This window comes from Mastomys coucha, unplaced genomic scaffold, assembly GCF_008632895.1.
Source record: "Mastomys coucha isolate ucsf_1 unplaced genomic scaffold, UCSF_Mcou_1 pScaffold12, whole genome shotgun sequence".
Taxonomy (NCBI): Eukaryota; Metazoa; Chordata; class Mammalia; order Rodentia; family Muridae; genus Mastomys; species Mastomys coucha.
In genome coordinates, this window is record NW_022196894.1 from 5,406,247 (window position 1) to 5,415,951 (window position 9,705).

Below are 9,705 nucleotides of genomic sequence, written 5' to 3' on the forward strand. Positions count from 1 at the left end.
GGTTGGTGGTTTAGTCCCTGGGAGCCCTGGGGGTACTGGTTGGTTCATATTGTTGTTCCTCTAATGGGGCTGCAAACTCCTTCAGCTCCTTGGGTCCTTTCTCTAGCTCCTCTATTGGGGACCTTATGCTCAGTCCAATGGATGGCTGTAAACATCCACTACTGTATTTGTCAGGCACTGGCAGAACCTCTCAGGAGACAGCTATAGCAGGCCCCTGTCAGCAAGCACTTGTTCGCATCCACAATAGTGTCTGGGTTTGGTAATTGTATATGGGATGGATCCCCAGGTGAGACAGTCTCTGGGTGGCCTTTCCTTCAATTTCTGCTGCACACTTTGTCTCTTTATCTTCTCCCATGGGTATTTTGATCCCCCTTCTAAAAAGGACCGAAGTATCCACACTGTGGTCTTCCTTCTTCTTGAGCTTCATGTAGTCTGTGAATTGTATCTTGGGTATTCTGGACTTCTGGGCTAATATCCACTTATCAGTGAGTGCATACCATGTGTGTTCTTTTGTGATTGGGTTACCTCACTCAGGATGATATTTTCTAGTTACATCCATTTGCCTAAGAACTTCATGAATTCATCATTTTTAATAGCTGAGTCTTTATGGCTCTGTGATGTTAGGGATTTTCTTTAGTGAAGGATAAAATGAAAACTATATATTATTTTTATTATTGTTTTATTACTTACCTATGCATATGTGCATGAGTAGGGAGCAATTCACTGGAGCATGGACAGTAGCTACATCTTCAAATGATTCTCCCCTCCAGAAGCTATCGCCTGCCAATAGGTCCACAGTTAGAAGTGGGGCTTTGAGAGCTGGCTTGGTCTTATGCAGGTCTTGTGCAGGTGGGCACAGCTGATGTCAGTTCATGAGCACAAACATGGCCATGAAATATCCAGAGGACAGTACTTTGAATCATCCTTCCCCATCCTTTTAAATTCTTTCTGCCTCCTCTCCTCACGCATTCTCCCCAAACCCCAACATAATATTTTTATTAATTATTTGGCAATTTTATACAATGTACCATGACCACATTTGCTTCCCATTTTGACAAGGCCCACTCTCTCACCCTTACATTCCCCCCAAGCTCCCAAAACACCAAGTTCAATTTGTGTTGCCATAAACTCTCTGGAACATAGTCAAGCGCCAAGTGGCCAGCCTCTTAAAGAAAACTGAGTCCTCCTGTCTATCCCCCAGAAGCCATCAGCTGTGAGGAGCTACACTTCAGCGTCTTTAGCTCAGTTTTTAAGGACTCTGTTTTTATAGGTTCCTGTCAGGACTGTTTCTTTTGTGTTTTGGGGGTAAGGAGAGAAGTTGTCACAGAAGCCTTCAGGGTCTCTCTTACCCAGTTATAAGTTTGCAGTCATTGATATCACTGAAAAAAGGAAGTTTCCTTGCCCATAGTGGCTGGTAGCTGCATAGTCCACGGACATCAACACGGCCTCTGGCAATGAGTCACTCCTCTGAGTCAGCCGCCCTGCCAGCACCCAGTGGGGGGTGTGATTTCCATGCTTGCAGCCTGCAGGCAGCTTGGTGTCCTCATGCTCTCCCACACACAGCAGGGTGAGCAGCCGGAGCAGCAGCAGTAGCAGCAGCGGTAGCAGCAGTAGCAGCAGCGGTAGCAGCAGTAGCAGCAGCGGTAGCAGCAGTAGCAGCAGCGGTAGCAGCAGTAGCAGCAGCGGTAGCAGCAGTAGCAGCAGCGGTAGCAGCAGTAGCAGCAGCGGTAGCAGCAGTAGCAGCAGCGGTAGCAGCAGTGACCACTCCATGCCACAGGCCCGTCCTGTCCAGAACTCTTTTTTGAGCTGAGGCCTGAGTGTGAAGTGTCTGAAATAGGCTCATGTGTCAGAACACTAGCACTCCAGTTCCTGCTGCAGCTTGGAAAAGTTGTGAAACTTTAGGAGGTGGAGGAAGGGAGTCAGTCCCCTGAGGCTTTATAGCCCTGCCTAGCTTCCTGAGCAGATGTCACGTGACGTCTCCTGCCCTGTCTTCCAAGGTAGAATGTATGTCTTAGAACTGCAAGCCAAAATAAACATTATTTTTCCTAAGTTGCTTTTGTCAAGGCATTTTATCCCAGCACCAGGGATGATAGTGAACATACCACACTTACCTGTACCTGTTGGGCAGGGCTGGGGGCTGCTATTACCTCAGGCTCTTGTGAGGAGGCCACTTCCACTGGCAAAACTCTTGCTTATTTCACAGCGATCCTTGCCACCTTCAAAGCTTTCGTTCTAAGGCGCTGGTATCCTGTGTACTTTCAGCAAACATGGATGGAGCATCCAGCTAGTGCCTGGCTTGTGATAATCTGAGAAGATGCCCTTGCTCTCAGGAGCGCTCTTACTGGAGCTGCTGGCTGAGTTTACTAAGAGGTAAAAGCAACCCCCCTCTACATAGATTTATAAATGAATCCAGGAGTGTGGCTGCCTCTCTGAGGCTGAGCCCAGGTCTTTCTAGTTGTATTACAGAGGTGGAATTGAGACTGGAATGACAATGGAATCCTTAGTTTTTAAGAGGAAATGCCGTAGGGTGCCCACAGTGGCTGTGCCGTTTCGTAATTCCACCATCTTGCCAGAACCTGCTTTTATTTATTTTTGTTTTTAAATAGTAGCCATCCTAAAGGGTGTGAAGTAGTATCTTGTGGTATTTATTTGCACTTCCCTAATGACTAGTGAAGTTAAGCATGTTTTTATTTACTTGGCTACTTTTTAAGACTTTTGGAAATTTGTCTGTTCACATACCCTTCCCCTTCAAAGCGCACCTCTCCCCTTAACTGTGTACCCCTGATAAAGGCTTTTGTAGTCCAGGCTGGTCTGAAACTGGCAGTCCTCCCGGCTCCGCCTCCTCTGTCCTGATTGGTGGCTGTGTTTCCATGTCCAGATCCTTTGATTGAGTCACATTACTTCTTTTTTTTCCTCTTTATTATTATTATTTTTTTCTTTTTCTTTTTTTTATTTTTTTTCACATTACTTCTTTATTGCTTCAGTTGAGCACTTAAGGTTGCTGGCATCTGGGCTCCACGCCCCTTTCTGGTTTGGTTGGTTTTAAGTATTGCCTGTCTTAACCATGTTTGGTCCTCAGTACTGAAAAAAAAAATCACAGACTATACACCTCCCACTGTTACCGTCTCTACCACCACCTCCACCCTCCCCACCAAGAGTTAAACCTAAACAAGGGCAGCACTAAGAAAGCCAGAGCACAGGCACCCTTAGGGGCAAGCTCTCCTGTGGCAGAGGGCACTTTCACCTTATAAAAACCTTCTTGTTGCAACTAAAATTCCTTAAATAAACTCAGGGGCCATCAAACTTTGTCCTGAGTTCTTCTAGGTGTCCCGATTACCACTTCTCAAGCAGTTTGGGTCCTCCATTTTTTTTTTTTTTTGTTGTTCTTCTTTAGAAACAGTGTTGACCTTGAACATGCACCGATCCTCTTGTCTCAGACTCTGTCAGGGATGAAATTATAGATCCACTACTGTCAGACTCTGTTGGTCATCTTTTGAACATGTGAGCTGATGGGTACTGAGCATGCCCAGAAAAGTGCAGTTTAAACAGAGTATGTTCAGAAACATGGCTCCCCTTATATGTGCTTTTCTACATGGATGTGGGCCCTGAATAAAAAAAAAATATCCTGCTTTCTTCGTTCTAGAGAATGCTGCTTTGAAAAATATTATCACCAGTCTCCTTATTTGCTGCAAGCAATAAATCTTCCTTCATTCTTTTATCTCCTGGCTGTGCTTGGGGGTTTTGTCACATTAAGATATGAGTCCTGTTGCTCTTGGTAGTACCCAGGCATAGTGGTTTTATAAAGGCCCCTCCCCTCACTACTCTTGTCCCAGGTGTTCATATTGTAGAACTGAGAACTTTTTTTTTTTTTTTAAAAAAGATTTATTTATTTGTTATTTGTAAATACACTGTAGCTGTCTTCAGATACCCCAGAGAGGGCATCAGATCTCATTACAGATGGTTGTAAGCCACCATGTGGTTCCTGGGATTTGAACTCAGGACCTTCAGAAGAGCAGTCAGTGCTCTTACCCGTTGAACCATCTCTCCAGCCCCAGAGCTGAGAACTTTTAAACTTGGCTAGAGATGTGTTTTGTGGGAATCTCTTGTGCTCAGGGACTTGGGTATCTTGGTCCATGAGTTGGCAACTGTTAAAGTTCTTGATGAGAGTCCACCATTGGGGCCAGTCAGAGAGCCCGCCGGGGAAGGGTCAAGACATGGAGGATTTCATGTTAGCTGCTCAAAGGGGTGTGGATTGTGGGCAAGAGAGAGGAAGAACCGAGGCATCTGCTAAATTGCACCTATCTATTTTCTTACTCATCACAAGAAATAACAGGAATTCTTGCAGATGAATCAATAGAGCCATTTAAGGTCCCGTGTATCTCACAGAGACAAATGAGTTCAGAATCTAGATTCCTTTTAAAAAATAACCCCTAACATCCAGACCAGTCTACCAGCTTTCCCTAACCTTCCTGCCCACCATTAGAACAACCCTTTTTTTCCCTAAAGGAAGGTTAGCATTGTCTTGTCCCCTCGAGTATCTCCTCTCACCAACCTCAGCGGCTGGAGGGGGATTCCAGCTATCTGTGGAGGACATATTCAGAGGTCTGTTTAGTAAAATGACTTGATGTAATAAAGCCTGCATTAGATCAATTCTCACTGAAATGAGCTGGGATTTGATTTTTGCCCCTCCCCCATGTAACTTTCAATTTAATGATGAATTGTGGGAGTCATCAGCCTGCTGACATTTCGGATGCTGAGCACAGCGGGCGGGCGGGCAGCAGCTTTCCTGCTTGCTGGCCCTTCTGACTGGAGCTCTTGGAATGCATTTTTTTTTTTGTTTTTGTTTTGTTTTTGTTTTTTTTTTAAAGGGGGAACATTTTTGTTAAAGATATTTTTGTTGTTGTTGTTGTTCCAGTGAGAATTTGCCATTTTAACATTTCAATTCAGTTGTTTTCAAATGTTCTCTTGGGTCACCAGTGTGGATATTAATGATTGTGTGCAATGCACACACAAATAAATGTGTGTGCTGCAGGCAAACATTTCTGTGTGTTTTCTCCTCCCCATCTTTAGAAGGAGTGGATTGGGTCTAAAATATTGCAGATCACACAAAGATATTAAGGAAAAAGGCTACAGGAGGGGCTGAACACACTGACTTGGACCTGTAATCACAGTTCCCAGGAGACAGAATCAGAAAGACCAGGAGTTCAGAACACTCCAGAGGACGCTGGTTCATGTTAGTATGCAATTGTCTGACTCTGTAACTTGGTGCTCAGATATATGTGTGTAAGATGCCCCATTCCCCCATTCTCTGTAGTAGATTGTCCTGATATATGAGCACAGTTTGGAGACAAACCATAGGGAGTGGACACTTGTTTGCACTTTTAAGACATTTACACTGACCCTTGGTCCCAAAACATTCCTGCTGGCTCTGGAGACAGTCACTTACATTTACAGTTTGACTGCAGTGAAGTGTCTCTTACTTGCTGGACACATGTGCCAAAGCTCTGTGGGTGCCTGAAATCACAGATGATGCCGCACCTGATGGAGACTATGTTCCTTCTGTCTGTGCATACCTGTATGTGGTGTGTGAATAGGTATGCCCCACATATGTTGAGTGCTTGGTCATTGGCAGTGGCACTATTAGGTGTGGCCTTGTTGGAGCAAGTGAGTCACTATGGAGGTGGGCTTTGAGATATCATATGCTTAAACTCCATCCAGTATGGAACAGTCTTTTCTTGTCACCTGTGGATTAAGATGCAGAACTCTCAGCTCCTCCAGCACCATGTCTGCCTGGACACTGCCATGCTGCCCACCATGATAACAACGAACTAAACCTTTGAAACTGTAAGCCAGACCAATTAAATGTTTTCACTTATAAGAGTTGCCTTGGGGGCTGGAGTAAGCAGGGCCGTTCTGAGTTCAATTCCCAGCAGCCACATGATGGCTCATGGCCATCTGTACAGCTACAGTGTACTCTACAAATAATAAAAAAAAAGAGTTGCCTTGGTGATGGTGTCTTTTCACAGCAATGAAACCCTAACTAAGACACCATGATAAAGCTTAATTTATAAACTAGGCAGAAGAGCTTATCAGTAGTAACAAGTAATAAAACAATAAATTGTAGACAATGTGCTGGAACAAAAGGGACAGTTTCACCACTCCTGAGATTTGTAGTTGTTATGAGGTAAAATAAGGATTTACTTAAACACTAGCTCTTGGAGACCAGGACAGTTGACCTGATAACTCAGGCTGACCCTGAATAGTTGATGAGACAGTAGTATATACAGCATGGATATTCTGGATAGAGGGATGATTCACGCTTTGGGCAGAACAGCATGAAATTTCTTTATGGTACTTAGGACGATGCTTAGTGGAAGCATCCGTAGGTGTGCTGTGTGCATACCATTCACAGGTATGCACAGACAGGAAAACAGCCTCCATCAGGTGCGGCATCATCTGTGATTTCCAGCGTCCACAGAGCCTTGGCACATGTGTCCAGCAAGGAAGGGACTCTTTACTGCAGTCAAACTGTAAATGTAAGTGACTGTCTCCAGAGCTAGCAGGGATGTTTTGGGGACATAAATAAAAAGTTTATAAAGTATTTCTTCCTGAAATTTGCCATTTAATCTTTTCAGAATGCAGGTACCCACTGATAATGAAAACTGTAGACAGTGAAACCATAGGTAAGGAGGGACTCCTACAAATGGGTAGACATGAGAGGGAAATACGGCAGAGACTCTGGAGGTGTAGACATCTCCATGTGGAAGAGGGAAATCTACGGGGAGGGTACAGCACCAAGGAATACCTTCTGATGTTCACAGACATTCACAGGCATGGGCGGAGGCAGGTTGGACCCTTGCTCCCAAGCAGCAAGCATCATGAGGATACAGGGCTATGGGGAGGGACGGTTTTTCCTGGAGAGTTTGTTGGAGGTTCTATCAGGGGAAGGACACATAGTCATAACACACCCTTGAGTGAAGAATGGTCCTCTCCTACTGGAGGAGACCATCCTCTTGAACTGACTGTACAGCTTGGGGAGGGCTATCCATGGGGTGATGAGGGAAGGTGATAACAACCACCTAGCAGTTGATTCCATCCTGGGAATTAATGAGGTGGCACACGTCCTAGCCAGGTTGCTCGCATGTCCAGATATGGCTTCATTTGGGCTTTCCGAGCGCTGTAGAATGAGCTTCCATGAGTTAGAAGCCATCAAGATCTCTCTTCTCTTGGAACTGATATTCAAGTACAGGAGTCAGACAATCCTATGGAAACAAATACACAAAAGTAGAATCTGTGAAGCAAGGTGAAACATAGAGAGCACTGGAGTAGTGAGCAGGGTCGGAAAATGGCTGAAGGAGGAAGTAAACTGCTTCTGAGTAGAGTTGGAGAAAGGGTGCTTCTGATGGAGATGGCAGCCTATGCAAAGACACTGAGGTGGGAGGGGTGCGGTACAACCACGCAGCATAAGAGGGAACCCTGTGTGGCACTGGACAAGCTACCTACTGCTGTGTAACCAAGCACTACAATACTCTATGCTTATTACCCCTCAGTTTCTGTGGGACAAGAATCTGAGCACGTGTTAGCTGGGGCCTTTGCTTCAGACTCCCACAAAGCTATAGCAAAGTGTGAGCCAAGGCTGTATCTCAAGGCTCAAGTGGCAAAGGACCTGTTTGGACTTTTGGGTTGTTGGCACGATTGCATTCCTTCTGGACACAGTTGAGACCCACGGATTTCTGCAGACTGTTAGATGGAGGCAGCTCCTTGGGCCTCAGAGTCTCCTCCAGAGTTCTTGCAGCTCTCCCTCAATCCTTAGGCATGCAGACTGTCTCAGTACAATATCTCTGGCTGTTGCATGGACTGCCCTTCCCCACTCCCAGGCTCCTGTGTGAGCACTGGGTTCCCAGCTGCTAGGACTCTTTGGGAAGGCGGTTAGAGCCTTTAGGAGGCAGGACCTCTTTGGAAGGAGTAGACCATGATGTGGTAGGAGGCTGGGGAAGTGGCAAAGGCACTTGAGGGTTTAGATTCCATCCCCACCTCTTGTTCACACTCTGTTTCCTGAGTTGGGGTACAATATAACCAGCAAGTTTCCTGTTCCTGTTCACATGCCTTTCCTGCCTTCTGACGTGCTTTCTCCACCATGATGGCCCAAATCGCCCAGGAACTGTGTTTCCCAAATAAACCCTTTCTCTCTTAAGTTACTTTGATGAGAGGGCCTTTTATTTTCTCCTCCAGCAACAGGATAGAAGCTAAGGCAGCCTAGTGCCCTCTTTGAAGAGTCTTAGTTGACTAGAGCAGACCCACCCAGGCAGCTCTCAGTTTATGTGAAATTATGACTGCAAAGATCTTTTCATTTCTGCCCTATTCTCCCAGAAACTCAGCATTGAACCCCTTTTCCTTATCACTAAGACACTGATGGGATGGATGAGGAAGAACTCGAGAAAAAGATTGGTTCTTTCACATTTCCTTGAAGCTACCAGTGGTGATGTAATAAATTATTGCACAATGTCTCGACAGAAGAAAAGTTGTCATGTTCTGATGAAGGGAACGGGCCCAACTGGCTCATGCCTTAGCTTTGGCTTCTGTTCCTTCCCATGTGGAAAAGGGTAGCCCGGAGTTCCAGGAAGCCATCTTGTGACTGGAAGGTTCTGATTTTGGTTGGTCAGAGTGACAGAAAGAACTTGCATCTCCAATGGCGTTTTTTCCACTTCTTTGGAGACTTCTATGCTTATGATGCGAGAGAGACACACTACCACTTGGTTACTGAGGTTTCTTATAGTGTTTTAAAGTTACATTTTATCTGTGTGTGTGTGTGTGTGTGTGTATGTGTGTGTGTGTGTGTGTGTGTGTGTGTGTGTGTGTGTATGTGTGGTGTGTGCACATACACATTCTCATGGAGGCCGGAGGCCAGTGTTCAGAATTTGATTCTTCTTTTCCAGCATGTGGGTTGCTGAGACTGAACTCAGCTTGCAAGCTTGGTGGCGAGCACCTTTATACGCTGAGCCATGTCACAAGTCTTCAATTTTTGTTCCATTTAGCCAAACAGAATCCTGTATAAAACAGAAGGCAGGCAATGTGCTTTTGTAGTGACATGTTTTGGTGTGTGTGAACTGCTCGAACTGACGTGCAAAGATGTTGAAGACCTTTACTCAGATGATTTCCTGGGTTGGTTTATATTTTGGGAAAAAAATCTTCTAGCTATTTAGCAAAAAATGAACTATGAGGTGGGTGTCTTACTTTCTCCTGCTGTGACAAACACAATGACCAAGCAACTTATTAAAAAAAAGCATTTAATTGAACTTATGCTTTCAGAAGGTTAGGGTCCATGATGGTGGAACAAAGGTAACAGAGCAGATGGAGCAGGAACAGCTGAGAGCTCACATCTTGTTTTACAAGTAGAATATATCTATATCTATCTATATCTATATCTATCTATATGTATATATGTATATATACATATATATAGAGAGAGACAGAAGAGAGAAGAGAGAGAGAGAGAGAGAGAGAGAGAGAGAGAGAGGCAGACAGACAGACAAGGGGCCATGTATTCAACCACATGAGCCTATGGGGGTTAGCCTCCTTCAAACCACCACAGTGGGGTATGTATGCAGACTCAGAGAAGGTGAATAAGCTGCCTAAGGTAATACAGCCAGAGAATAATGGAGATGGGATTCAGGATGTGTTTGGCTTGACAACACTGGCTGCTAT